The sequence below is a fragment of the Felis catus genome, chromosome D1 (assembly GCF_018350175.1).
Source record: "Felis catus isolate Fca126 chromosome D1, F.catus_Fca126_mat1.0, whole genome shotgun sequence".
Lineage (NCBI taxonomy): Eukaryota > Metazoa > Chordata > Mammalia > Carnivora > Felidae > Felis > Felis catus.
In genome coordinates, this window is record NC_058377.1 from 104,495,639 (window position 1) to 104,502,365 (window position 6,727).

Genomic DNA, 6,727 nt, shown 5'->3' on the forward strand with positions numbered 1-6,727 from the left:
CTTTGTTTCCCTCCCCTGCTCATGCTCCCTCTTTCTCTAAAAAAAAAAAAAGAAAAAGAAAGGAAAGGAAAAGAAAAGAAAGAAAAGAAAAGGAAAGAGTCTCTCAAATCCCAGGTGGGTAAACTGAACAGAAAGTGGTTCACCCAGCCCTAAATAAGAGGAGAAAATGTGCACGCTTGTGCTGGTGTAAAGTGGCCAAGTCACATGGCTATGCAGTCTCCACTTCCGTATTATTTTCACACTCATATTGCTTAAATGTTATATAGTAGGGATTGCAAGAACTTTTAAATTAAAAGTACTTCAAGAAGATACAGCTCCGTTTCTGTCAATTGAATGAAATGCATGTCTGTTAATTGAATGTGGCTCAATATTCTGTCTCATTTAATGACTTTATTCTGAAATTTCTGGCTTCAAAGATTATAACTTACCATAATGCTCTTCCCCATCTAGGTTCTAGACCAAAGAAGAAATTAGCCATAATTTTATTACTGTACTGGAGTAAACAACCTTACCTACCCAGTAAAGACCCAATAAAGGCCTTGGGTCCTATCCCCAGGGGAATATACTACAGACATTCATACACCTGTTTTCCAAAAACATGTACAGAAATGGTCATATAAGTAATACACATAATTGCCTCCAAAAGGAAACTATCTAAATGACTATAAACAATAGAAGGGAGAAATAAAAATTCTGGTATATTCATACAATGGAGTACTAAACAGTAACATGAGTGGACAAACTATAATTACATGCAGCTGTATAGATAAATCCCACAAACATAATGTTCGGGGGGAAAAGGTCATGTATAGAAGAGTCCACTGACGGATGAATGGATAAAGAAGATGGATATTACTCGGCATTCAAAAAGAATGAAATCTTGCCATTTGCAACTACGTGGATGGAACTGGAGGGTATTATGCTAAGTGAAGTTAGTCAGCCAGAGAAAGACAAATATCATATGACTTCGCTCATATGAGGAATTTAAGAGACAAAACAGATGAACAGAAGGGAAGGGAAGCAAAATAATATAAAAACAGGGAGGGGGACAAAACATAAGAGACTGTTGAATACAGAGTACAAACTGAGGGTTGCTGGAGGGGTTGAGGTGGGGGAGGGGCTAAATGGCTAAGGGGCATTAAGGAAGACACGTTGGGATGAGCACTGGGTGTTATATATCGGAGATGGATCGCTGGAATCTACTCCTGAAATCATTATTGCATTATATGCTAACTTGGAGTCAACTAAAAAATAAATTTAAAAAATTGTAATAATAAATAAAAAGAAATTGGTTACATAAAAAGAGTACATACGGTCTGATTCTGTGTATGTAAAGTTTAAACACAAGCTAAGCTAATAGTGTCAGAACTAGGATAGTGGTTACCTTTGGGAGTAGGTAGTTACTGGAAAGGAACCCAGAGGGTCTATGGGCTCATGGAAACATTCTTTTCCTTGATCTGGATGCTGGAGTATATACATATAACTGTGTTCTCTTGTTTCTGTGTTATAACTGAATAAAAACACTTTTGAGGGGCGCCTGGGTGGCGCAGTCGGTTAAGCGTCCGACTTCAGCCAGGTCACGATCTCGCGGTCCGTGAGTTCGAGCCCCGCGTCGGGCTCTGGGCTGATGGCTCGGAGCCTGGAGCCTGTTTCCGATTCTGTGTCTCCCTCTCTCTCTGCCCCTCCCCCGTTCATGCTCTGTCTCTCTCTGTCCCAAAAATAAATAAAAACGTTGAAAAAAAAATAAAAATAAAAATAAAAATAAAAAACTTTTGAAAAAGCTACTTTGGACCCCTTGGCCCATCTAGTTATTGAACCATCCCCCACTTCTCCATAGTCAAATCCCTTTAAAACATGATCTTCCAAAAACCTTGGGGTCATCTTTGGCTCTTCTGTTTCTTTCACACACCACATCCAGTCTAGCATTAAAACTTGCTAGTTTTAACTTCAAAATATATTGAGTCTGATTGCTTCTCACCATCTCATGAGCACTCTGGTTCATCATCTCCTATTGGCATTATTGCAATGAGCCAACTAGTGGGGCACCTACACCACTCGGTCTGTTCTCTGCATGGCAGAGAGCAAATTTTGTTTTTTCCATCTCAAATCAGATCAGATCATTTCTCTGCTCAAACCCACTCCATGTCATTCCAAATAAAAACCAGAGTCCTTAAATACCCTTATAGGATCTGAACTCTCATTTCTGCTCTGACCTCTAACTATTCCCCTTTGCTCTCTCTACTCCAGTCACTTGACATATTCTTTCTTTAGAAATTTTACATCAGGGGGCGCCTGGGTGGCTCAGTCGGTTAAGTGTCCGACTCTTTATTTCAGCTCGGGTCATGATCTCACGGTTTGTGAGTTTGAGCCCTTCATCAGGCTCTGTACTGATTCTCTCTTTCTCTCTCTGCCCCTCCCTCTCTCTCTCTCTCTCTCAAATATAATAAACATTTTTAAAAAGTTATTAAAAATAATATTAAAAAATAAATTTCACATTGGTCGGCCCTCTGGCTGGAATACTTTTCCTACAAATTATTTCCATGGCTTCCTTTCTCACTTCTTTTGGGTCTTTCTTCAAATAGCTTAGCTTCAGTAAAAGTTCCCCCACCAACCTACATAAAATTACAGCTCTCTCTCCCTATCACTTGCTTATTTTTTCCTCAAATCACAATGATCTGACATACTATGTATTTTATTTGTTTGTTAATTGTATGTCAACCCCCACTAATCTAGAAGCGAGGGCACTCACTTACTAGTCTCTTCTGAGGTTTTCAACCCCTATTTGTGTGTTTTCAAACGTGTGTGTATTAGTATTTTTACACTGGCGGTGGAGGGCCTTGGAGAATCTTCCTTGTTCTGTAAGCCAAGCAACACAATAAAATATTTTTCTGATTTATTTTTAATGTTTATTTATTTCTGAGACAGAGCATGAGTGGGGGAGGGGCAGAGAGAGAGGGAGACACAGAATCTGAAGCAGGCTCCAGGCTCTGAGCCGTCAGCATAGAGTCCGACACGGGGCTCAAACTCACAAACCGTGAGATCGTGACCTGAGCCGAAGTCGGTCACTCAACCGACTGAGCCACCCAAAAGCCCCTAAAATATTTAATCCAGGATCCATTTCTTATTTGTTTGTTTCTCTGGCAACAGAAAGGTTCTTAAGAATATCTGGAGAACTATATTTAGAATTATCTGGAATAAGATTTCAATAAGATTTCAAATAATACTATCTGGCATATATTCAGAATTATCTGGAATAATATTCCAAACTGACAGCAGGTGCAGTCAAGACATTGTGTGTTTCATTTGCAACTTCCCTCCACTCCTCCCACCTGGTCATCTTTCATAAATGGCATGTCCATCTGTTCAATCTCTAAAGCTAGGGATTTGGGTGTCATTTTTTATTCCCTCTTTTGTCTCACTACTGTATTCACTTTGGGAACTCAATCAGGCAAGAACCACTACCAAGAAGGTCTAATAAATTCTCGGCAAGAAAAGGAGTGAACACTTTTGACCAAGTCTAAGCAGACATTGCACATATTTAACATACATATTAGAACTCTGTGTTCTCTCAACTTTTTAGAATAAAATTGCAGGTTCCCCAAAAGGTAACTCACAATTAGTGGCTGAGCCACACATACTCAAATCCATACCACGAGTTCTTTATCCTTCTTCCCATCTTAACCAGCATGGGTGAAGATACTCCCTGGTGGCCTGATGGGAGCGGTCATGTTGAGAAAGCAGGGAACTGAGGGCAGCCAACCAGCAAAACCCAGGGCCCTGAGTCATACAACCACAAGGAAATAAATTCTGTCAATAACCTGACTGTGCTTGGAAGTAGGTTTTGCTCACTTGAGACTATAGATGAAAATACGGCCTGTCTGACACCTTGATGATAGGTATCCGTGTGAGACCCTGAACAAAGCCTCTCAGCTAGGCCCTGCTTCAACCCCTGATCCATGAAAATGGTAAGATAACACATTTGTGTGTTGTTTTGAGCCACTATATTTGTGGTAGTTAATTGTAATTAAAAAAAAAAAAAACGAATACAGGGGCATCTGGGTGGCTCAGTTAAGTGTCTGACTCTCGATTTTGGCTCAAGCCTCGCATCGGGCTCTATACTGACAGCTCAGAGCCTCCCTGAAATTCTCTCTTTCTGCCCCTCCCCTGCTCACATTTTTTCTCTCTCCCTCTCTCTCTCCCCGCACCCCTCTCTCTCAAAATAAATAAACTTAAAAAAGAAAAGAACACACACACTAGATTGTTGCATGGAAGATGTAAGGGAAAGCCAAGCTCAAATTTCGGCCTCAACCCTTACCAGCATTAATGTTGGACCTGTTTCCTCCTCTTTAAAATGGGTGTGATAATAAAACCTACCACCCAAAGTTGTTGCGAGAGTGACATGGTAGCACGTGCTCAAGGGTGACTCTAGGGAGGGAGTAAGTATCTCATGTTATTTAAAGCAGCATTGGCACATGCTAAGTGCTAAATGTTTCCTGCCAAACGCTAAGAGTGGTCTTCTGCAGGTTGAAAGCAAGAGGGAATAGAGGGAATACCATTTCCACCCAAAGAATATCATCCTGTTGGCAGCTGTCCCACAGAGATCCTCTCACCTCGCCTCTCCGTGGAATAGGCTAGTTTCTGCCTTCTGGTCTGAATTCATAGACTGAAATATTATCAAAGGACCCATCTTTAAGAAGAAGCAGGGGGAAAAGGCAGAGGCTGACAACTATAACCTGCTCAAAACAATAAAAGGAGATGTGTTTTTTTGAAAGGACCAAGGCAGATAAAATTGTAAGTGTTTCCTGTTTATCATCAGTTATTCTTTCCTAAAAATCAGGTATTCTTCATGAAGACGCTTCTTTCGCATCATTTTACAGGAAAAACCATATGCTATTAGTCAGCCCAAGCTCCCATACAATTTCCCCCAATGTTAAATAAAAGGCAATAAAATATCTATGTGTGAATGGCAAACCAACATGTCAGGTTACAAAATGCTTAATCTATTGTAATTCCTTGATCGCCAAATAATCACAATGGTTGGTAACAGGTGCTTTTCTTGCTGAGTGTGGCTGCAGTGTGAGTCAGCACTGCCCTGGGTCCACCTCCCTTTTATTGCCACGGCATGCTTTTCACGACTTCTCCATGTGATTCTGGTGATCTGTCACTTCTGGTTAGAATTTAAGTACAGACCTGTCCCACACTTTGTTTCGTTTAAAAGTTTGCCTGGCCAAAAGACATGAATAGACACTTCTCCAAAGAAGACAACCAGATGGCCAACCGACACATGAAAAAATGCTCCACATCACTCATCATCAGGGAAATACAAATCAAAACCACCATGAGATACCACCTTATAGCTGTCAGAATGGCTAACACGAACAACTCAGGCAACAACAGATGTTGGCGAGGATGCGGAGAGAGGATCTCTTTTGCATTGTTGGTGGGAATGCAAGCTGGTGCAGCTACTTTGGAAAACAGGATAGAGTTTTCTCAAAAAACTAAAAATAGAACTACCCTATGACCCAGCAATTGCACTACTAGGCATTTATCCAAGGGATATAGGTGTGTTGTTTTGAAGGGACACATGCACCCCCATGTTTATAGCAGCACTATCAACAATAGCCAAAGTATGGAAAGAGCCCAAATGTCCATCGATGGATGAATGGATAAAGAAGATGTGCTTATATTATATATATATAATTATATATATATTATATATTATTATATTATATACTATATTATAATATATATTATTATTATATTACATATAATTATATTATATAATTATATATAAATATATATTTAATATATATTATTCTATTATTATATAATTACATTATATAATAATATATTATATATAATTATGTTATATATATATCTCATATACTCATATACTCATATAATGGAGTATTACTCAGCAATCCAAAGAATGAAATCTTGCCATTTGCAACTACATGGATGGAACTGGAGGGTATTATGCTAAGTGAAATTAGTCAGAGAAAGACAAAAATCACATGACTTCACTCATATGAGGACTTTAAGACACAGAACAGATGAACACAAGGGAAGGGAAGCAAAAAGAATATAAAAACAGGGAGGGGGACAAAACATAAGAGACTCCTAAATATGGAGAACAAACTGAGGGTTACTGGAGGGGTTGTGGGAAGGGGAATGGGCTAAATGGGTAAGAGGCACTAAGGAATCTACTCCTGAAATCATTGTTGCACTATATGCTAACTAACTTGGATGTAAATTTGAAAAATAATAAAATAAAATAAAATAAAATAAAATAAAATAAAATAAAATAAAACAAAATAAAATAAAATAAAATGTTGCATTGCACTTTGGGCACCTAAATTAAAATGTATCTGAATAAACGTTGGCAGAAAAATGCTGTATTGAGAAACACATACTCTCTCTGGAGTCTGGATGTGAAAAGGAGTCATTTTATCAGGAAAAAAAAAACAGAGAACACAGTCTGCAATTATTTCTCTACATCAGTGGTTCTCACCCTGAAATGATTTTGTTCCCCACCCCCAAAGGACATCTGGCAATGTCCGGAGACAATCTGGGTTGTCATAGCTGGGACGTGGGACCGGCATCTAATGAGCAGGGGCCACAGACGCTGCCAAGTGTCCTACAGTGCACAGGACAGGTCACCACAACCAAGAATTATCAGGCCCCAAATGCCAGCAGTGCCGAGGCTGAGAGACCCTGCTGGTCATGG

The 6,727-nt window shown here is 39.5% G+C and overlaps 1 protein-coding gene across 7 annotated transcripts in view; it reads right to left on the reverse strand.

Moving 5' to 3' along the window:
- Nucleotides 1-6,727, reverse strand: part of LOC101100669 (membrane-spanning 4-domains subfamily A member 4A-like) — a 207,363-nt gene that overhangs the window by 75,733 nt on the left and 124,903 nt on the right. The window lies entirely within an intron of this gene.